The 24,409-nt window shown below is 39.0% G+C and overlaps 1 protein-coding gene across 20 annotated transcripts in view; it reads right to left on the bottom strand.

The window, feature by feature from the left end:
* DAB1 (DAB adaptor protein 1) overlaps window positions 1-24,409 on the bottom strand; it is a 1,117,693-nt gene that overhangs the window by 570,978 nt on the left and 522,306 nt on the right. For all 20 annotated transcript variants that reach the window (XM_049110389.1, XM_049110401.1, XM_049110402.1 and 17 more), the window contains one exon: window positions 17,441-17,514. The gene's annotated coding sequence lies outside the window, so the exon portion shown is untranslated. The remainder of the gene's footprint in view (window positions 1-17,440; window positions 17,515-24,409) is intronic.

Here is a 24,409-nt window from a genome sequence, read left to right as displayed (position 1 = left end):
TACACTGTGCTGTTTTTTAAGTACTGAAATATCCTTGTATTTGTTGGTGTGCTTTTTTAATTTTTAAAGAAATTTGAAATTTGAGTTATTAATATCTGGAGAGCAAGATCAATGGTTCAATTATTCAAATTCTGTGAAAAGACAAGTCTAGACAGCTCCAGGCCTGTGTGAATAGCAATAAGCAACTATATTTTGGTCTTGCAAGGCTCCTATTGAAAGAATAATTATTATTGCACTTCAAAGAAAAGAATTTCTGAAAAGTAGAATATAAATGTGATGGTATGGAAATGAGTACAGGTACTTCAACATCAGATTTACCAAATATCTATAATGAAAATGCAGAAGGAAGACAAATCAACTGTTTTCTTTGGCAGGGCTGGGGCGGGACATGCAGCTCCTTATCCACACAAAACCTAGTATTTGTTGGGGTGGGCAGGGGAGAAGGAGTTATTCAAACAAGAACTCCTCGTACATATCACATAAGATTGATAATTATTTGAAGGTGAAATTCAGATTAAAATATTTAGGGTGAGGCCCTAAGTATCCCTTCATCATTCTTCTGACTAGTCAGAAAATCACCAGAAAGAACTTTTTCAGCAAGAAAAGCTTGCACAAAAATATGTTTTCAACCCAGTGATGTCATTGACCCACTTTATTTTTTAACTAGCACATATTTAAAAATAACAAACAATATTTTTATTTTCAACTTCCATAACTGATTAGGTTTTCTTGATTTATATGCTTTTAGTTTATATTTTGAATATTTATCTTAATGAATTTTTATTTGCCAATAATTTATATTATAGTTGGAATGTTTATATTTTGTAAATTTACATTTTCCCCAGTGTTTATATTTATAGATTTTTGTATTTAAAGTACATTAAATAATTTAGTTTCTTTGAGATTTTTATTTTATAAATTTTGTGCACTTTCAAAACAAAATGTTGATAGTATATAAAATAAATACTGAACTACAGAATTATCCTGCTGCAGCATCGTAATCACTAAAATGGAGTTAGCCATGCTGAAATTAATATGACATTTGGCAGGAAGATGGACTGACTCAAAGGAAGGGATCAACAGCCCAAATCAGCAGAAGCAAAGGGGTCTGACTTTTCTCTCACTCAAGACTGGTACCTTCCCTGCCTAATGTTAGCAGGGTATAGGGCTTTCAGGAGGACTGTATGCAGATAATGGCATCAGGAGAGCTGTCAGATTTATTGATCAGGGAAGTGGGACAGTGTGATGTCAGGTACAACCAATATTCCACTGTGGGTTTGTAACGGGACAACCTGCAAGGATAGGAGATTGTGGTCTGGAAGTATATGGGAAATAGGGAAGCAGGCACCTACTCTACCTAAATTGCAAACCTGCCTTAAGGATTAAATGTCAGATAATCTCTGAGGACTTCACATTACACACCAGATATTATTATAATAGTGTTGTGTATAATAGTGTTGCATAGCTGTGGAACTCAGGGCAAAGTACTTAACCTCTTGTGACTCCATTTTCTCATCTGTACAATGGTGTTAACAGCAGTGCACATTTAACTAACACAATGGTGAAGAGTATTATGTAATTAATACATGTAAAGGGTTTAGAACCATCCCTATGGTTCATGGTAGGAATTCAGTATGTTATATGCCTCTCAAGCAAAGTGATTATTAGTATTATCATCTTAAACCTAAGAACGCAGGCACATCTCAAGTAAGAGAGTGGTAAAATAAGAATTTTACAAATTACAGCATTTAACTTGTACTTCAAAAACAGAATTTTATAACCATGGTACAAAAATCAGTTGAAAATATTAATTTATAAAAATATAAAATGTAATACTATTCTATATAAATTACTAGCAGACAAGCTACTAAAAATAAGCTGTTATTTTGAAAAAAAAAAAATAAAAAAAAAACAACCTGAAAAGTAAATCTTCTCTTAATGGTGTTTGTGCCTAACTTGGTGAGAGTTTAGCATGAGGGACTTTTAGTTTAACATGGGATTAGCATAGCAGAGGGGAGGCTTCCTGTACTCAAGGAGCCTGGAAGCAGTAGGAGGGGTGGTGGGTACTTAGCAGAGTGGAAGAAGTTAAGACCTGATTGGCTAGGGCGGGATGGGTAGGGAGCTTGAATGCCAACAACCCACCTAGTCCCCAGGGGAGTCAGCATCTGGAAAGAAGAGACAGAAGGAGATGGGGGCGGGGTTGAAACAGTGGAGAGAAAAACTGGATGAGGGGATGACAGAAAGGAAAATGAATTCTTAATTACAGTAAGAGGAAGCCAAGAGGTAATGCCTGAAATTGACAGCAATAGAAGTGTGCTATTTAGAAATATGGAGTTAAATAGCAGCAGAAGAAGCTAAAATGATGGGTCTCAGAGCCGTGGGTGTATAGAACATAGGGGATTGCTATTTTTCAACAGGAGATGTAGGACTCTTTGTTTTAAATATAATACATTAATGATTCTTTAAAAATTCAAGAAAATAGAATATATTTGATTAAACATAGTCATTATTGTCCGTTAGATAAGAGTTAAGACATGATCAAAATAGGAAAGGTCAGTCATAAGCTTTTCCTAAAGCAGACAACAATGACTCCGTAAAAGTGCCCTATCTGTATGTTTTACAATTAAAAATACCTTTCTGGAAACCAGGCTTAAAACTGTGTACCATGCATGTGAGAACCTGAGTCCCCTAGTCGAACTGTTTGTCTCTTCGGTTGTGGCTGTAGCCAAGGAACAAGATATAGAGCAGCTGTGTCTTTGTGAGGAGAGGGCCAGCCTAGGGGTGGGGTGGAGAAGTGACATTTTCCTAATGCAATGCCTTTCAAACTTGAGCCTGCATCAGAATCATCTGGAGGGCCTGTGAAAACAAGTGGGGTGCTGGGCACCATCCCCAGAGTTTCTGAGTTAGTGGGTCTGGGACAGAGCCTGAGAATTTGCATTTCTAACAAGTTCCCAGGTGATGCTGATACCAGGGGTCCTGGGACCACACCTGGAGAACCACTGGGCCAATACCAGAGAGCAAATGCACAGCAAGGGTAGGCTACATAGGACAGAAGAAGCCTGATCCTGGGAAGGGGTTTGAATAGGCTTTGTGCTATGAGGGGAGGGACAGAGTGAGGAATCTAGGTGCCCTATATATTTCTAAGGCTGGTATTGTGATTTCTTTTAATAATCTTTCTAGTGCAGCCCAAAACTCCACTTGAAAGAAATGTCTGAGTCTCACAATTCTAATAATATGTGCCCAGAATAGAGCTTACCAATGAAAGTCTGAAAAATAGATTCAATTATCCTTCTCCACTATTGACCTAAGCTGTGTCATTAGAGGCAGCGAGAGAGGTTGCGTGAATCACACATACATTTTACCAAGTATCTAAGAAGAAAGAAAATAGGTACGGAGTAGTAGCAGACCTCATCTAGAAGAGACTAATTGAAATGATACTTTTTTTAAAAAAAGATTTATTGGGGATCCCTGGGTGGCGCAGCGGTTTGGCGCCTGCCTTTGGCCCAGGGCGCGATCCTGGAGACCCGGGATCGAATCCCACATCAGGCTCCCGGTGCATGGAGCCTGCTTCTCCCTCTGCCTGTGTCTCTGCGCCCCCCCCCCCGTGACTATCATAAATAAATAAAAAATTAAAAAAAAAAGATTTATTTATTTGAGAGAGAGAGAGCAGGAGAGTAGGGGGAGGGGCAGAAGGAGAGAGAGAGAGAGAGAGAGAGAAATCCAAGCAGACTCCTTGAGCATGGAACTCGAGGCAGGGCTCAATCCCACGACTCTGACATCATGACCTGAGCCAAAATCAAGAGTCAGACACTTCACGGATTGAGCCATCCTGATGCCCCGAGATGATCCTTTCTTTTAAAAATGATTAGGCCACGTAAGATTTGTCAATATTTTTAGTCAACATATTAATTTGCTTTATATGTGAAAGCTTTTTGTTTCACAAGGGTCTACTACGATCAGAAGTATAAATATAAACATAAGGTGTGTCATGATTAGGGCATCCTGCATCTGGGGCTAATTTAGGTGGTTTGTGCTAAAGGCACAGAAAGGGAAAGTAAGGAGTGCTCAGCCCAGCACCAGCACTTTGAGGGAGATGACTAGCTGTTGACAGACTTCTAGGTCAGTGGGGTGTGACCCTGGACAAGTGAACAAAAGCTTTAGTTATCTCATCTGGAAAGTGAAGATAATAGTGGTCCATACAGCACAGTGTACGAGTTAGCATTGTATCTGGCACATGTGTTGTGCTAAAAGGATATGAACTATAATAAGATAAAAACAAGCTCTTTGAAGTCAGATTAGGGTTCATATCTTGGCTGTCACTTAGTAGTGGTTCCCTTGGGCAAGTTATTGAAACTTTCTAAGGCGTAATTGTGTTAAAATAGGGATAATAATATATAATCTTATAGGATTAGTCCAAGGATGAAATGAAAGCAAGTATGATAGTATGCATATCCCTTGGCAATTTTTAGTACTTGGCAAATGAAATTATCACTACATATATGAAATCTAACAGTTATGAGTATTAGTTTTCCTCATCTGTGGAAATGGAACAAATATCTCCCCCATCCACTTCCAGGTTTTGTTTGAGGCTGAAATAAGATAATGAATATGAACAAAATTTCTATTCATTCATTCACTCATTCAACAAGTGTTTATTGTGCATCTTTTATGTGCCAGATTATTCTAAGTGCCAATAATCAGTAATACACTTGTAAACAAACAAGGATAAAATTCCTGCCCTCATGGAGTTTATGTTTCTGCCACTAGAGTGGAGGAGGTACAGGTGAATACACGAACAAATATATGAAGCTCAGGTAATGGAAAAGCGTTAGGGGAAAGTAAGGCAAAGTGAAGAAGATGGGGCTGCAGTGGAGCAGTTGTGCTATTTTGTAAAAGATGGTCAAGGAAGAAATAGCCAATCAGTGGCACTTGAACAGACAGAATGGACAGAATGGGGAAGTCAGGCAGATGTCTAGAGGACAGTCCAGATGCAATGACAGTCAGTCTACTACCCCTGGGAGAGGAGCATGTTGAGAACATTCAAGAGGTTAAAAGGAGCCCAGTTTGGCTGGAGCAGCTGAGGGAGATGGGGTGTGTATGCCTTGGATCACATGGGAATTTAAAGGCCATGTGTTATGGATTCAACTGTGTCCCCTCAAATTCATACACTAAAGCCCCAATGCTCGGGGGATCCCCGGGTGGCTCAGTGGTTTAATGCCTGCCTTCGGCCCAGGGCTTGATCCTTGAGTCCCGGGTTCGAGTCCCACATCGGGCTCTCTGCATGGAGTCTGCTTCTCCCTCTGCCTGTGTCTCTGCCTCTCTCTCTCTCTCTCTCTGTCTGTCTCTCATGAATGAATAAATAAAATCTTAAAAAAAGATAAAGCCCCAATGCTCAATGTTATATTAGGAGATAGGGCTTTTCTGGAGGTAATTAAGGCTAGATGAGGTCATATGGGTTGGGTCCTAATCGAATAGGACTGTTATTTTTATAAGAAAAGCTATCTGTGTATATACAGAGAGGAAGTGCCATGTGAGGACATAGAGAGAAGGCAGCCATCTGCAAGCTAGGAAGAGAGATCTCACCAGAAACCAAATTAGCTGGCACCTTGGTCTTGGATCTTCTAACCTCCAGAACTGTAAGAAAATAAGTGTCTGTTGTTTAAGCCACCTGGTCTGAGATATCTTGTGATGGCAGTCCCAGGAAATGAAAAACCATGCACAGACTTTGAGAAAGGCAGTCATTAGAAGGCTTTAAGTAAGGATGGAATGTTTGAAAGGACACTTTTGCTTGGGTGTGTTAAATATGAGGGAAAGGTTGAAAGCTAAGAAATGAGGTAGGAAGTTATTACAATAATCCAGTTGAGCACCTGGAAGACCAGAATTGTCATGCACTAAGATGAAGAAGGCTACAGAAGGAGTAGCTGTGGTAGATAGCCAGAGTTTGATCCTTTATTCATGAAGCTGGAGTTGCCTAGCCAACATCCAGTAGAAATGTTTGGGGGTGCAATGAGTCCTAAGTTCAAGAAGAGTGAGAGGGTCGGAGGCAGAAATGTGGAAAATATTAGCATATGGATGGCATTTGAAGCCATTAGATAGCATGATAAAATCTTTAAATAATAAAATGTTAAATATTTATAAGGATGTGCATAAGCGAGTTGGGGTTTGGTATCTTTCTGTATTTAGCGACTTTATAGCAATCCCACTCATAGTCTTTCTCCTCTGTACTTTACTAGTAACATATCATGGCACTATAAAATGGGATAAGAGGAGATATCTACGCCCTGTCAGTCCCCTGCAAATTGAGTATTTTTCTCTTTCCATAAATTACAGAGATGTCCCAGTTGCCAAATCTATTGATAGGTTTGCTTATCAGCTATTCCACACTTAACTATGTGTTGAGTACTGTGCTAGTAACTGGGGAAACAATGAAAAAGATTCACCAGCTTCAGTGAGTCACACATTTTCAACACAGTGTGATAAGGGTGATGACAGAGAGATACACAGGGACTCTTGGAATCCCTGGGGAGAGGGGCCTAAATCATTTCACTGGAGTCAGCAAAGGCTTCCTAGAGGAGGTACCATCTGGTATGAGTTTGAGGCAAGAGGTTGGTATATGCAAGGTGAGTGAGGCTACAGAGCCAGCCTGAGCACTAGCACAGAGAGGAAATGGCAGGTTGGTGTATTGGTTAGGACAACATGCAGGTCAGGGGGTTGGGAATAACAGGAGATGCAGGGGGGAATCAACATAGGACACTGGGATGTCAAATCCCTCTATCCTCAAATTCCTTCTTATGGAACAAGGGGTTAACTTCCACCTTGCAGGGAGGAGGGTGTGAATGGTTTTAACAGGGGAAGTGTTTACAAATTAATAATAGGTGTCAGAGTCATTTCAGGAAATAACCTCAAAGAGGGGGAAATTTTTGCGTGTGAAGGAATCTTCATGTATTACCATCAAAAGTGAAATATTGCAAGGAAATCAACCTTCAGCAATACGGAAATGACCAGATGAATTATGGTGAATCTCTTCAATAATAGTCCATTTACTCAATGGAGTATTACTCAGTCATTTAAAGTGATTGATATGAACAGTATCTTGCACCATAAGAAATGCTTATGATATTAGTGAAGCAAACAGTCATATAAGATACCATCTACATAAAGATCAGAAGAAACACACCCAAATGATGGATCATGGCTACTTTTTGTTTGTTTGTTTGTTTTTCTTATTTCTAAACATCATGTAATATGTTTAGATTAGTTTTAAAATTAAAATTGAATATATAAACAATCAGAAAGTTGCTTACAAAAGCATATTTGTTACTTTTCATTAATAAAAACAATATTAACTTTTATTAGAGTTAAATGAGGAGATAAAGCTCAATGTTCATATAATTTTCTTTTTTATGCATTACAGGTTTTCAGCGGTCTTAGGTGAGGAATGTCAGAGACATGGCTGGGACCTGCTGAGAAAGCACGTCCTCTGAGAGGGCGAACCAGCCACTACTCTTCAGACTCTGACACACAAGCCATTTCTTGATGCTCTCAGTTTGGGTCTGGGACAAATACTCTTCTCATTACCACTCAGCTTAGTTTTGACCTCCTCTCGATAATCTGCTATGCTAGAGAGGGGGGGCAACCATTCAGGACTATCTCGCATTTTCTAATCCACAGGGATTGAAGATAAAGCTCAACCTAATCACAGAGGAAGACACCAAAGCAAGTAGGGAATGAGCCTTTGGAAGGGGTCTGAAGACTAGGTAGAAGTCTAAAGGCATTCCAGGTAGAAGAAAATAAGTGTGTGTGTGTGTGTGTGTGTGTGTGTGTGTGTGTGTGTGTGTGAGAGAGAGAGAGAGAGAGAGAGAGAGAGAGAGAGAGGGAGAGAGGGAGAGGGAGAGAGGGAGAGAGGGAGCTGAAAGGTGGGAATGGCAGAGAGAGAAGATTCTACATGAATTTGGGAAGTTAGGACAGGGCCAGATTATGAAGACCTTTAAAGTCTCTATTAAGGTACTTTTGCAATTCCACTAGGCAAAGGTGAGCCACTGACAAGTTTTCAGCAGAGGAGTGCCCCTTTTATATCTGTAGTTAGCAGGATACTCAGAGGGTGATGCAAAGGAGTGTTTGGAAGTAGTGAGACTAAAGGCTGAACACTTATGACACTCATAAGACAATGTGACCTTGGACAAAGGCAATAGCAGCTGGGAGTCATGCTTTCCTTGAACCTTCTGAGCATCTGCCATGAGTGCTGAGGATGTATTGCCAAAGGGGAGACAGACAGGTCCCCACCCTCAGGGAGCTTATAGTACAATGCACTCAAGAGGGAAGGTAATGTTTTAGTATGTTTCAGAGACAGAATCAGCAGATAGTTTCAGCATTCCCTTCAGTGCTAAAAGGATGAACTCTACAAAGTCCAGCAGAAATCACACCAGATAGGCCATCTTTCTAAAGCCTATAACATCCATTCTCCTAATTGCAGCTAAAAGAAAGTCCCCATAAATACACTGGAAAAGACAGGCATGATGGGCGTGGGCTTTCTCCCTGGCATGTGAAGTCTGATGTTCTTGGTTTGATTAGTTTCATCAGGGGCCATAGTAGAGCCTGCAGAAGCATGAGAAGGGGTGGTGGAGTAGAGGCTTGTGGGCAGAAAGAGAAGAATGGAGAAGCAAGTCACATGAGTTTTAGGCTCAGCTCTGCATAGCATTTGCTGTGTGATTTAACACAAATCACTACTTCACTTGGAGACTCATGTTTCTCATCTGTCAAAAAGGAAACTGAAGTAGATAATCTCAGAGATCTCTTCTAGTCCTAGAATGTCCTGATACCATTTTTTCCTTGAAATTTCTAAATGAACCAGTATTTTCAAGGGATGTGATGCACTCTTATTCATGCTTTTTAATTTTTTTTTGACCAATTTACATTTCTATAACCATTTAAACTTTACTAAATATTTTCACATGCATATTACCACTTGCTCATCATAGCCACCCCTGGCTCCAATTTTTACAGGTGAGGGGACTGCAGCTACATGAGCAAGAGAAGAGGGAGACACAAGAAACCAAGTCCATAGAGATAAAGTGAATGTTAAGTCAGGCTTTTAGTTCCAAAGTGGTTCTTTTATCCACTTCAAAAAGCTCAATGCATTAACCCGAGAGCCTATTCCCCCGTTCTAATCAATCCATGTTTAGGATTTAACAACTCAAACAGGATATTAGGTAAGTCAAATAGGTTCAGCACCAAGAACTCACTAAAAGAGAAGAATGACTACATTTTATTGAACCTAATTTATAAGCCATCTGGAAGCATTACCTTCAATGGGAAGCCCAGAACTAGTGTCCCCAGCTAAGAGACGCTGATAAATAAAGACACCAGCATTTCAGTAACATTAAAGCTGTGTGTTAAACACAGAAAGGTGAAGAATCTAGGGGCACAGAAGCTCTGGATGGTCTTTTTATTTCCCCTGGTACTGTTCACAGGAAGATACACGCTTGGCCTCAACAAAATTGGCTGTCAAATAAAATTCCTATAGAAATTTCCTTTGAAAGAATCATATGGCAGCAAATTTAGACACTCTTATAATATTTGGTGCCTATATAGGTTAATCCTGGTTACTTGCATTCAAACGCACTCCTGGAATTAGTGAGCTTCACAAAGCTCTGAATGTGATCTTAATTTTCTCATTCCTAGAAAGGAAAATAATTTCTTCTAAGGTTGCTAGAGGGGTAAAACTCGCAAAGTGAGGCCTGAGGGTAGAGGTGGAATAAGTGGGGTGAGGTTAGTTCACTGCAGAGGAGCCAGCCAGCAGAGTTTGCTGCTTTACCTAAGACTTGGTCTCATTCCCCTTCCTGACATTCTGACATTCTTACACTTTGGCTATGGTTTGGCTTCTCCATGGATGTATCCCAAAGTTTAGTGGTGTAACTCTCTCCCCAGTTCCCTCTCTGGGTGGTTCAGTCCATCCTGGATGATCTCTTAATTATACATGTATCAGGCACATTTGTCTACCATCTGTTCAGAACAGATCTTGTAATAGTCTATTTGCACCCAAATTTTTATTATTTTATCATCCTTCCTTTAAGTCTTAGCTCAGCAATTTACCAGCTGTAGGACTTTGAGTAAATTGCTTTGCCTCTCTGATCCTCATTATACTTATCTATAAATGGTGGTAACAATAGCTTACTTATATGTCTGGGGTGGGGTTTATCATCATTAGCATATCGGGGTTCTCAGTGATTATTTTTTAATTCTTAAAGTTAGATGCCAGAAGTAAAGATTTGGAAGAAAACCCCTCAAAAATCTATAAAACCATGGACCTGGCACCATAGAACATAAAGAGTAAGAGAAGAATGCAAACAGACAACACCATGTTAAGTGATTTAGTAAAGCATTTCCCTGTTCCCCAAAGGATACAGACATTCTACACAGGATTGTTGCTGGCCTTCTTCACCCATGGGAAACTGATTCTCTAACCCATAGGTGTCTACTCTGATGTAGCTTGTACCAAGAAGTGGGGGGCCTGAGTTGACCAGATGCCCTGGTGGACCTCATTATGTTTTCTTGTGTCACTCTGAAATAATAAGATCCCCTTCCACAGACCTCCCTCTATTCTAGTCCTTTGCTTAGCCTTCTTAGTCTGTGCTTATTATTATATCCACTCCCTCCCTCAAGCCCCGATCTTCTCTTATCACCCTCAGTATCTTCTGGTTCAAATTCATTTTCTCCCCAACACTAAAAATAAGAATCCTCATGTTACAACTCCATCCGTTGCCTGGAGATAACATTCAGCTCTTCACACGCAGGCAGACCTCCTCCAGCTGTGCCAATTTAATCCTGTTCTGTTGCTTCGTTCATTTTGAATAGGATACCTCTGGCAGGTGAGGTGTTATGAACATCAACATGTTAAATCTTCAGTAAAGTAATTCTCCTGGGCATTTTTCCCCCATTTCATTTTGTCCAGGATGCTGTCATAATGTCTACTGACATTTCTAGACTTTCCCCTTGAGTTCCTTGGCAATTCATTAATACATGCACCTACCAACAAACATTTTCTTGAGGACCCACCATGTGCCAGTCATTGCAGTACAGTACTCATTTGATGCTCGTGAGAAGGCATGATGTAGGTGTGTGGTGAGTGTGTGTGTATGTGTGTGTGTGTGCATGCATGCAGTGCACACATGCAGTGAGGGGAGGGTAAGCCAACTACTTCTTCAACTTTGGCGGTTGTTCAATGATAAATGTGTGTAGGGGAGCAGAGTGAGGGTTGGCCACAAATGTGGCTTTGAGCTGTCACACACATCCTCCACATCTTTATCTGGCAGCCATATACCTGCCAATTACAGAGACTTTTCTAACCAGGTTTGTGAACTCATAATTATTTGCCTATGCCACACTTAAGAATAGGATGTTCCCAGAGTCATCTATCCTACTCAGATGGAAGGCCACCTCCACCAGAGAGGACAGAGGGGCTCTTTCTTTGAATGGAAATCTATGTAATCCACCCATAACAGTTTCATTTGTATATTTTTTATTTCAAGGGACGTAATTCCTTTTAAAACTCCCTTCATTATAACTTTGAGTTCCTTTTTGCAGTCATCTCAATAATAGGCTCTTCTATCATGTTCTACATTTTGCATCTGATTTTTATTCGTTTTAAACTCGGGTTCAAATAAGAGAATTTTTAGTCATTCTTTCATATTTAAGTGTTTTGCCCTTTTGGGTCAGCTCTGTAATACTATAAGTGATTTTGATATATATGTTCATCTTATAAGGAACCACCGTTCATTCAATTTCTTCAACCTAAATCTTTGAGAAACAATTTAGGTAAAAAGTTACTATGGTAGACCTTGAAGAGTATAAGAATTTAGGTTATAGCTGTTTCAAAGTATTGATTTTCATTAAAAAATAAGAGTCCCCTGATTTGCTACTCTCTTGTGAATTCTAAGGTTCAACATCTGATAATAATTGGCATTTCCCTAACCTAGGTGTGAGCTAATCTGAGACTAGGGAGACAGATATCAAGAACACAGGGCCTCAAACATCCAGAGCTGCTCAGGGATCACTGGACTCACACGGGGCCTGAGAATAAGAAGGTCAGCTATTAGTACACCTATGTTAAAGCTGGAGAAACTGAAGTCCTCAGAAGCTACTAGCAAGCAGATCCAGTCAGCCCTCTGTGGCGGCAGAAGACAAGCACAGGTCTTCAAATTCTAAATTCTGTGCTTCCCTCCACTCTTACTATATCACACTGTACCTTGTAAACATTCAGAATCAAGGTATTGTCTTCACAAGGCATGAGGAGGATGAAGAGGAGAGGGGTCTGGGGAAATGGAATGGCTAGGGGAGCCTCTCTAGTATGTTCATATTTATAGGGTTAATTTATGAAGGGTCTGATTCTGAAGCTTCAAAAGGTGAGAAACCAGAGGAAAAAAACTCCAGGGGGTGAGGTCACAACAGTGAGTTTATGCAAGCATTATGGGTTGAGAGGGGCAGAAGTCCTAGGGAGAAAGTGAGATATACCCTGGACTGAAAAACAACATTTCTGGCACATGGATTTAATTTCTCTTTTGCTATATCACAGAAAGAGGAATGGTGGCTGGGAGGTAGAACAGAAATGGGCTGCCTTATGGAGTGCAGAGTTCCCCATTATAAAAAGCTTATGAGCAACTGAATCAGGTGAGGATCAACCACAGAAGCAGAAACAAGCACTGGTAGATATACACACATACACAAACCCATATATAATCCTCCAGTGCTTTGTTCTATTCCTCTGCTCAATAAATTCTATATATAAAGGATATATACTATTTATAATACTACATATATGCAAAATAAACATATATGTGGTATTTATTTATTTATTTTTTGTGGTATTTATTTAATAGAGTAATTTGACCTTAAGCAGTTGTGGAAACTGGTTAAACAGTCTGTATGTCTGTTAATCATGACTGCTGCTGGAGTTTGAAGCCCACTGGGTGGGCGATTAGGAAGGAAAGATGGATATAAATAATGGGGAGAATCAGGAGCAGCCTGGAACCCATACGCATGCACCGAAAGAAATTTCATGGAAACTAACTGTGACCTTGGCTTTCACTGCTTCCCAGCTTGCCCATGTGGATGACCTGCTGTAGCAGGCGCCTTTTCTCAAGTAGCTAAACACACATATCTGGATGAAGAGTTGGAGAAGCTGGACGAGCATCCAGGAAAAGGGAAAGTAGTCACGGGCCCAGATGCTGCTTCTTGCCAATCAGGTGAGTCAGCAGATCGGCAACAACATGTGAGCTGTAGAGTGGCTGCAGCTTCCCTTCTATCCTCCAATCTCCCAAGTCTCCCCCATGTTCCACTCTCACTGGAAACATAAAGGAAATTGAATTCTGAGTAGGGTAATTCAATCCAGCCACACCGGCATACTCTCTGGAAGAAATATTGTATCTGGGGCAGGGTTGACTTAGATGCTCTCCAGATGCCCAGCCAAAATTCAGGGAGCCCAACATGCCTTCTGACTGTTTGGCACCCAGGTGACTGTCTGGCCAGGGAAGACTTTTGTGAACCCACACATTTAGCTTCTTTTAATGCCTTCATCACCAGGAATTTCCATTTTCTAAGCCCATTCAAAGAGTAGGAGAGTGTCTTTCTAGCATCTCCCTCTCTTATTGCCAAAGATCAACACATCTGCCTATTACATTTCAAGGATTTATAATAGCATATATTATAAGCAACAACAGCTAACATTCAATGACAATATATAATGTGCTACACTCTTTTATATACACTCTTTAATTAACTTCTTACAACAATCCCATATGAAAAGTATTATTGATACCTTAATTTTACTAATGTGAAAATTCAACTTTAAAGAAATTGATTTGCTCAATGTTAGACAACTATTATGTGTTGAAGTAGAGATTCCAATCTAAGACATTCAGCTTTGGAAAGCAACACCACCACCATTAAAAATACCAGATACAGGGATCCCTGGGTGGTGCAGCGGTTTGGCGCCTGCCTTTGGCCCAGGGCGTGATCCTGGAGACCTGGGATCGAGTCCCACATCGGGCTCCTGGTGCATGGAGCCTGCTTCTCCCTCTGCCTGTGTCTCCGCCTCTCTCTCTCTCTCTGTGACTATCATAAATAAATAAAAATTAAAAAAAAATACCAGATACAGAAAGCTGCCATGTGGTGAAGAACAAGTTTTTACAGTTGAACCCTCTGGTATCAAGAATCTCCTACATCCAACTAAGTTGAAGAATGTGTAATTTTATCCTTTGAAGAGGAACAGTAGAAGTGTAAACAGAATCTGAGAAAACAAAACTAATAAGGAGGCAAATAGGAGGCACCAAAGAGATGAATTCAAAAAGGAAAAAAAAAAAGGGAAGGAAGACTAGTGTGAAAAAATTTTCCTATCTTATTACTATCTCACTATGATGACATAATAACTAAATGAACTCAAATGGACACATTTAGTTAACATAGTAAGTGAAGAGCCAACAGCTCAGTTATGTCGATTGGTAGCCTTCAAGCAATTTAAAAAGGTACATGGCATTAAAGCTCCAAAAAACACCAAGGGATGGGGACAGTGGTTTTAGCAATTATTTAGAATTGGGTCCCTGGGAATGCCTTCTGTGCATGCTCAGGATAGGTCACTACAGGGCTGGCTAATGAGAATAGGCAGGCAATCCTTCAAGACTATTTCCAGGAGACAATGATAGCACAGAAACCTTGGAAAATCACTGAGTGCACACTGGGATATAAAACTCTGGCTGCCATGGAAATGGAACAGGCCAAGTGTAGCTTCTAAACCAGCATCTGCAATGTGCAGCTGAGCAGCTCTGGTTCCATGTAGCTTGGACCAGCTGCTCTGTGCAATGCCCAGCCTCAAATTCCTGCTCACCCAGCACAGTACTGCTCATCCTCTGATGCACCCTTTCCCTCAGTACCATCCCCAGCATTGCTCTTCTGGGCTTATTTCTCTCCGGTCTATATGATCATTGTTTACCTCTCTGAGTTCCTTGAGCAGAAGGACTGACTGTAGCCTGCATTTTCTCATGTTTCTATTAATGACATTTCAAGTATCTCAAGAATGTTCTAGAGCTTAGTCACTGCACTATTCTCTCTTCACAGTACAAAACCTCCTGACTCTGTGGAAGCCCAGAATTCCTTCCTTTCCAAAGCCTTTCAGAGTTCTCTATTCTCTGTCTTCACTGACCCTGCCCTGGTTTATCTTCTCATCATCTCTTTCTAGGAATACAGGAATAATCTTCAAATATCTCTTCCACTACCTTCAAGGCATGAAATTTGTTTCTGCTTCAAAGGGACAGGATGTTCTTAAATTGAAGACATGGTACTGAGGACTGCTCCCAGAGATGAATATTGGGGTTCCATCTTCTTCCAAAGCTAAGCTTCACTTTTTTTTTTAACACCATGTGAACAGTTTTTTTCCCAAAGCAGTGCTTCCTTCTTTGGCCTGTTGATTTACCTTTCCTATGTGAACAAGCCAGAAGAATACTGCTGAGCCCTTCAACTTTGACCCACATGGGAACACAGATCACTGGAGCAGCCCCAATGTTTAAAAAGCAAGACTTTTAAAACAACAAAACATACCAGTTGGTGATACGGTTACCATGCACTTATATATTTCCACCCTTCAAAGCTCTTTTGGATACACTGTCCTTAACAATCACAGAAGATGGATATTATTGTTCCCATTTTATAAATAATACAAGAGAGTCTTGGAGCATTATGATGGCTTGTGTGGTATCTCACAGCTGGTTAGTAACAGAGTTCAAGAATAAAACCTTAAATTCCCAGTCTAGGTAAGGCACACATGTGAGAAAGCTTTTTACTCCATTATTCTGGGTGTTTACTGATTTTAAACTTTTAAGTCATCACATATCTATATATTTTAAACCTTTGTCTATAGGCAGAATGCATTAGAGAGATTTATTAGACAGGCAATCTGGAAAAGATGACTGTTTTCAGAAGCTACTGCTCCCCAGTCCTCCTTAGGTGGAAAACCTTAATTTGTCTTTCCAAATACACTCCACCTCAGAGAATAGCTTTGTGGATGCAAAAGCAATAATAAAAGACCAAACTCAGTCCAGCTGCAAATGATCAGGCTCTTCTCTCCATTGTGGTAAATTATAGGCTTCTCTCAGGTCCTCAGTTGCTTATATGCCTGGTGAGCTGGTCTGAATAACCTGGCCAGCTACAGGGGAGAGTGTTAGCCCCAGCCCAACCCCCCATTTCTCATTTAACTCTACTCATTAGAGGAGGCTGGGGTGCAAGCCAGGTTAACATGTCAATAAGTCACCAAGGAAATGCAAAAATTGACAGCTGAGGAATCCCAGCTCCCAGCCTTCTCCACTACACAAACCCTCACAAAACAGGTTTCTCAGCCTCCTTGCCAGGTCACTTAAATGAGTAGTGACATTTGAGTCCCTGAGAGTAATTAATTTCCTCTGTCTCCAATAGCACCTCATATTTTTAATGAATTTTTACAAGTCTCAGATCCTCCAGCTTCCAGCTCCCTTCCCAGTCCCGTTGTTCCCCAAGGTCCCATAACGAATAGCTCCCACTCCTATTTGCCTTGCAAACTCATATAGACTGGAAATGATAAATACATTATCTGGGCTTTTTAACGGACCATTGTTTAATTTTCTATGCTTGTCTGGTTGGGGAAGAGATGAATATTACCTTGTGGAGAATAAGATTTCTGTTCCATTTAAGGGGGGGTTAGGGGTAATCTATGGCAGGAAAGCAACACTCTGTTCATCCTAATAGGCAGTGCTAATTAAAAGTGTTCAGAAGGGACATCCATCTACCAGTCTGTGATTCATTCAGCATTATCCCTGGTAAACAAGAAATAGATACTGCAATGAATGCTTCTAATTTGTCAAAAGAATAGGCATTTTCAATTGTGCCTTCTTCGCATCCTGTATGAAGTACAGATTTCAGTGTCGCCATCATTTAAAAGTTTAGGACCTCAAAATAATAGTACTTGCTCTTAAGCTTGTAAATCTCCAAGTCTGTTTTCTATATAGAAACATTTATCTTACATATGGCTTGACTTTAGTTTCAACAATTGAGAATTGTTCTTTCTGTTGGTAATATATTTAAAGCGGAAGGCATTTGAGGAGAGCTAATATAGTTGTGTTTAAAATCAAACCAATTTGAGACCACATACTAGGAGAGGCTAAAATCCAGTCAGGAAAACTTAAAACTCCTAATGATGCTTAAAGAAAAGGAGAAAGGGAATTTCTCACCACAGAGTAGACAGAAAAGCTGCCCCAAGCAGCTATTCCCGAAGGCTCCATGAACCCTCTAAGGTGTTTTAAGAAGGAACACAAAACATAAAAGCCATCACTTGAAGAGGACTCAGAGACATCTGTGAGTCATTTTTGAAGAGAGGAAGATTTTCCTAATACCAGCAAGTCAACCAGCCTCAAATATTTACCTTTGTGTTGTGCAAAAGAGTCGCTTAATCATGAAGACTTAGAGCCAGGGTTCACCACCATGTCTTGCTGGATGCTGAAAACAAATAAAATAAGATGTTTAAAAAAGTAAACAATTATTTATTGGTCTTGTTTTTATTCCCTCTCTTTCGCTAAAGAAATATTTACTAATTTCCTACCATATATCAGGCACTGGAAATACAGTAGTGTATAAAACAAAACCACCACCACCACCAAAAAAAAATCAACAAAGACAGTCCATTTTAAGTACTCCGCTAGAGAGGGTACACAATGCCTCTAAGGTAGGAGGGATCAGGATATGTGTGTGTGTGTGTGTGTGTGTGTGGTTAGCTCTTCCTCACAAACATGTGTACACATTCACATGCATATCTACACATACACAGAAGTGTGTAGGAATTTTTAAAGAACTTCTCCAATTTGTAATTCATCTGACTTTCTTAGAGGCTTTAGCTCTTGCCTTGAGATCATTAAAGAAGAGGGCACTGGAGAAAATGTCAAGAGTCTTAAAAGTGATCATCTGTAATTCACCTTCAGGACTCCTTTTCAAGGAAACAATCACGAATTCAGGCCAATATTTATGCACACAATGTTATTTGTAAGAGAGAAACAACCGATAAAGGAATGATAAAATGAATGTTAGTATTTCTACATGGAAAAATATTATGCACATACAAAAATAATCTTAAAAAATTTTAGGATTGAGAAAATATGTGTAATATAGTAAAATTATAAAATTTGAGCTCATCCATGTAGAAGTTGGTCTTAAAAAATATACCAACTGTTAACAGTGGCTCTCGATAGCATGATTATAGGTTATTTTTCTCTTGTCCTTTTACTTTCCAAGTTTTCTACAAAGATGATGTATTATTTTCTAGACAGTAAATAAACATACTAAATAGAAGTTTGAGGTGCAACATCGCCATTTCTGTGTCACTTCTCCTGCATCCCCCTATTAAATGGGAGACTCTATGCTCTCCAGCATCAATTCCAATCTGCAGGTAACACTGCCCTGGGATTGTCTATTTCCATCTCTGCCTCTCTCTAGTATTATTAACCCTTATTTCCTGGAAACATAGTCCAGAGACAAGTTCATGGTCACCACTCAATGTTTGCTGCATAAAAGAGCGAGTAAGTGAATGAATGAAGACTTAATAAATGGAACTATCTCAATGAAAATTACATTAAAAAATGTTCATTCAAAATAATTGGTGACAATAAAAATTAAGTTTCATCTGGATTCACAGAAGATAAAAGAAGTTGGAAAGCAGAGAGATAACCATTTTTCAGGGAAGACAGTGAAACTGAAAAAAAAAAAAAAAAGTAAAAGAGCCTATGGTTAAAAAGAGAAAGAGAGAGGGAGAGAGACTCAACATAATGGAATATCACAGCCTACTGAACTTCCAATATATTCCAAGACCAAGAATCTGCTTAAGGCAGGAATATTTATCTAGCAATAACATCCCATTATGGCAACTCCATTATTTTACATGTTTAGACTTACATATACATACACTAAGTAGATATTTGTTATTAGTTTTAATCAGCAATGGATGGTTGACTTCCTACTAAAAGAAAACAAAAGCTAAAGGATAGATCATTGTAATGTTTTATATGGATTCAATTTAGTTTATTCATAAAACTAGTGAAATAGACTCAGGATATTAAGTTACAGTTATATTTTTCTGGGGGTAGGTCTGGTTTGAATCTCATCTCTTTTAAAAAGAGATAGAAAATCTTGGGCAAGTTATTTGACCTCTGTCAGGCTCAGTTTTCTTACTTACATAAAATAGTATAATAATAATACCAACCTCATAGGGTTATTGTAGGAAACAATTAAAATGAGAGACAGCATAGCATTCAAAATAGACTTCAAGCTCAGGATGCCTGGGTGGCTTAGCCATTGAGCCTCTCTCTCCCTTTGGCTTGAGGTGTGATCCTGGAGTTCCATGATTGAGTCCCATATCAGGCTTCCTGCAGGGAGCCTGCTTCTCCCTCTGCCTAGGTCCCTGCCTCTCTCTGTGTATTTCTCATGAATAAAGGAATTTGAAAAAAAATAGACTTCAAACTCATGCTTGTTTACATCAGAACCTGGAGCTCTTAACATATACCAGTCTTCCATTTTATTATGTGCCTTGTAGTATGTTGAACACTATGCAAATCTGATCTCATTTCATCCTCAGAATGGTTGTCATGAGGAGGCACTATTTTTTCACTTTATAATAATTTTTATTTCTGTAGTGTTGGTAGTACTGTCCCCTCTTTCTTTCTGATTTTAGTTGATTTTTCTCCTTTTTCTTAATCGATCTAGCTAAAAGTTTACAAGTTTTGTTGATCCTTTTGAAGGACAACTCTTGGTTTTGTCGATTTCCTCTATTTTTTTAAAAAAATTTTAATTCAATTAGCCAACATATTGTACACCACTAGCTTCAGATGTAGAGCTCAATAAATTTATCAGTTACATATAACACCCAGTGCTCATCACATCATGTGCCTTCTTTAACTCCCATCACCCAATTACCCCACCACCCACCCCCTCCAACAACCCTCAGTTTGTGTCCTATAGTTAAGAATCTCTCTCATGGTTTGTCTCCCTCTCTGGGAAGATTTCCTCTATTTTAAAAAAATCCATTTTATTTCATTTCTCCACTTTGAAGATGAGAAAACTGATACCCAATTTTAAATAGTTATTAAGTGTCTGAGTCAAGATTCAAACCTTGAATGTCAGGTTCCAAAACCTAATCTCATTAAGTGTTTAAAAAAGAAGTTACTGAATTTGGGTTTGCATCCAGTCATGATTAACAACAAAATTCAGTTTACAATTTTGCTATGTCACGCCGTATTATTTGATATGCTATGGCTTGAACTTTATTCCCTTGCCAGTCACACTTAATACTCTCCTATTTCTTTTCTTATTAAATATTTCAAGCATGAAGTTGAGTATAGACATAATTATAACCAAAACTTATGTACTGCCACCCAGCCTGGTCACATATTACCATTCTGTCATGTTTGCTTCAGATATTTCCTTTTAAAAAGAAACATTATAAATATAAGCAAAATTACCCTATGAATTCCTTCCTATTTCCACAAAAATAACTATACCCTCAAATTTCCATGCATGTTTTTCTGCTTCTACTACATGCTTGCATCCACAAAAACCATATAGCAATGTTTTCATATGTTTTAAAACTTTGTTTAAATGATTTTCCACTGTAGGCATCCATCTGAAGCTTGCTTATTTTCTTAAATATGTTTTAAAGATTTAGCCACTTTGATAGTGGATTAAATTCTTTCATTTTAACATTTAGATAATATTTTATTATATGTTATGTTCTGATTAGTCATTCGTATGGATTAACATTTGGGCTGTTTTCAAACTGCAAAAAGAAGTAATGCTGCAGTGGACACTGTCACACTCCTTGGATACATATCTGTGAGATCTCTCTGTGGTCTATGCATCTTCAAAGTTATTAGATGTAACACGTGGCTCTACCAAGTGTCAGTAGTAATTCATACTGATCCAGCATGAGTTAATTGTATCACCAACATTTGGTATTGCCACACTTTAAAATGTTTCCAAAATGATGGATGTAAAATATCTTATATTTTGGCATGGATTTCTCTAATTACTAGTGAGATTGAACATTTTTTTATTATTTTTATTTTATACGTTTTTTTCTATTAGGTTTCTTCTGCTGCTTTTATATATGTCCATGTTTTTCTGTTGTTACAGGAGGTCGGCAATATATCCTAAGCAGATAGGAAAGCAGGGTGCCTAGTGTGTCATATGGTCATATGTGTCATGGAAAAAGCAGAAGCAGAGGGAGTACTGAAGAGGGCTGAGGTGGGACCTCAAGTTCAAATAAGGTAGTCAGGAATGACCTTACCTGGCAGGTGATATTTATCTAAGTCATAAACTTGATGTGGGCAAAAGCCATGGAAAGAAATAGCAAAATGGTAAGATGGTAATATTCAATCAAAATATGTAGTGATACCTTGGGATGTGTTATAACTACCTTCTATACTAATCTGCATGCTTTGGATGCAACTTTTTTTTTTTTTTTTTTGGATGCAACTCTTTTGCAGTTGCATATGTTCCAACTATTTTTCCTGGTCCAATGCTTGTCTTTTTATTTTGTTTAAAATAAAACTCTTTTTAGATTTATTTTAAAAAGATTTTATTTACTTATTCATGAGAGACACAGGGAGGTAGAGACAGAGGCAGAGGGAGAAGTAAGCTCCCTCTGGGGAGTCTGATGCAGGACTCGGGATAATGCCCTGAGCCAAAGGCAGATGCTCAACCTCTGAGCCACCGAGGCGCCCATAAAATAAAACTTAAAAATTTTTTAATGTAAAGAACTATATCAGTACTTCCCTTTAAGGTAGGTGTTTTTTGCTTGGTTTGCTTTCCTTTGCTTTGCTTTTATTCAGTATATCCTTTCCTACCCCTCCGTCATAAAGACATTCTTCTATAGTTTCTTTAAAAATTTTTAAAGTTATGCTTCTTAAATTTAAGTCACCTGGAATTGATATTCTTTATATGGTATCAGGTTAGGACTCAGTACATTTTCTGTATATTTCTGCATGATCCTTGTACCATTTATATCTCAGTCTATCACGTACAGTCTACACGTAGTCAGCATAGGGTATTTTGGGGTCTAGATCTTATTCCATTAGTCTAGTTTTCTAGTTCTGTGCAAATACCTGTACTACCTTAATTAATATAATTTTATCTTAAGTTTTCACAGTTGATAGGGCCTATCCATCTGTCCACCTGCCCACCTACCCATATATACATACATCTTTCTATCCACCATTATTATTCACAAATATTTTCTGAGACCCTAATTATGCCAAGTACTGCTTTTATCACTGGAGATTTAATAACAGACTAAACAGATATTTCTGCCCTCATGAGCTTACATTCCAGGGAATGGAGGCAGACACTAAACTAAACAAATCAATTAAATATGCCATGGTTATAAGAGCCATGAAGATACACAAAGTAGAAAAACATCATCCAGCATGTGTTAACACCTGATTTAATATATAAACTGAAAAAATCTAATGGAATAACAACAACAAAACCACTTATTTTAAATATACACCAGACATCTAGAGTTTGCAGGAAAAAAATTAAATACTCATGCTTAGATCTATCAATAGTTTATAACTTTTGGTGAAGAATCTCTACTCCTGACAGATGCTATATAAAATTGCAACCTGTCCTTGCCAGGCTGTGACTACACAGGAAAGTCTAAAGTCTATTTTAGTCACCTAGAAAGAGAGGTGTGGGCACACATGCCCACACCTTCTGTTTGATCCTTGACCAGTGACACAGGTCTTGGGTCAGAAAGAGACTGCAGTTTGTCAGCTGGACATTATGGGAGCTTGGAAAATTTTCTGCTTTTGGAGACCTGGGAATAAGCCTAGAGCTCCCAAACACAACTCCCAGAAAAATAGAATTTTTTTACAAGCTGTCTGTACGTGCTCTACAGTTAAAACAGAATATGCACTACCTCTGCTACCTTCCTCAATTCCTAGAGTAAATGAGCCAATAGATAGTTGCTTTTTCAAGTTTATTTGTTTTTTTTTTTAACAATTTTTCTATCTTTAATAGTAATATCACGACTCTGTATGAAACTTATTATGTTTTCTTATCAACACAATCCGCCCTGTGTGACTCTGGGCAAGTTATTTCACCTTTCTGAACTTGATATTTCTCACTGTAAAATGGGATAAGAATACCTAATTGCAGGCTTGTTGTGACCCTTAAGCACTATATTGAAAGACCTTAGTAGAGTGGCTGCTATGTGGTAGGTATGGAATAATGGTAGGCCTTATCATTAGAATTGTTATACAAATAATTCTAGGTATTTGCCAAAGATCTCTAAGACACTCCCATGACCTGGAATCTGCATGGGTCTAGAATCCAGGCTCTCTGAGCATATAGAAGGTAAATACATAAATTAGGAGCACAAGTCCCAGTTCCCGCCCCAGCACTTTATCATCACCAACACATGAGAACTACTTATGTCCCAATAAGAGCTGTCATATGTAAAGCGCATCAACAAGTTAGTGTTACCTCATTTGTACACTCCCCAAAAACTCTACAGCTAGTTGGATAGGGAAGTAGCAGAGACAAGGTATACACTAATTATATCTAGGTTGAATACACCCGGGTTTGCTAATTTGTATACAGCCAATCATAGCAAAGGTAACTCCTCTAGGGGAGCCACTCACAGTAAAGGAGTTCTCACTACAGAGTGAGAGAATCCTAAGCTTGCCTAGCTCCCACTGCAGGGTCCCACTGACCCTCTTCTCTCCTAATGTTCCAGCCTCTACAGGTCTAGAAATTGCTCTGACAAGAACTCTCATGCTAGATGCAGTCCACAGTGATACTGTAGTGGCAGCCAGGACAATGGCAGCATCCATACCCACAAGGCAACTAGTGGGCAAGCAGAGATACCACATAAGGGTTTAAGGTACTATATGACCTTTTACCTCTACTCCAAATGAGTATGCTTCTGTGTGTGCATGTGGTATAATTAAGCATTAATAAGAAGGAAGGTTTAGTCAAGAGAGGTTAAATACTTTCATGTTGGATGCTTCTTTGCTATACTGAGTAATTCTATAAAAAATATAAATATTTAAAGAGGTTATTTCCGGTTGAGTTCTGCTTATTACATCAAAGACAGAAGAGGAAAACAGTTCATAGGTCGTTGGCCCTTAGCAGCTCTGACAGATTGATTCACTTATTCATTTGTTCGTCTATCCATTCATTCTTTCATTCAACAAATGTTTACTGAACTGTGTTATATTCCAGACATGGTTGTAAGCCTTGGTGATATAATGGTGTTAACAGTCAAATGGGGACAGGAAAGAAAATAATGACAAGACTATGATTAATTCTCAGATGAGAAAGTATTGGCTGTTAAGAGGGCATAGAT

Source organism: Canis lupus, chromosome 5 (assembly GCF_003254725.2).
Source record: "Canis lupus dingo isolate Sandy chromosome 5, ASM325472v2, whole genome shotgun sequence".
Lineage (NCBI taxonomy): Eukaryota > Metazoa > Chordata > Mammalia > Carnivora > Canidae > Canis > Canis lupus.
Note: the sequence above shows the minus strand (reverse complement) of the source record. Positions and strands in the feature narration are given on the sequence as shown.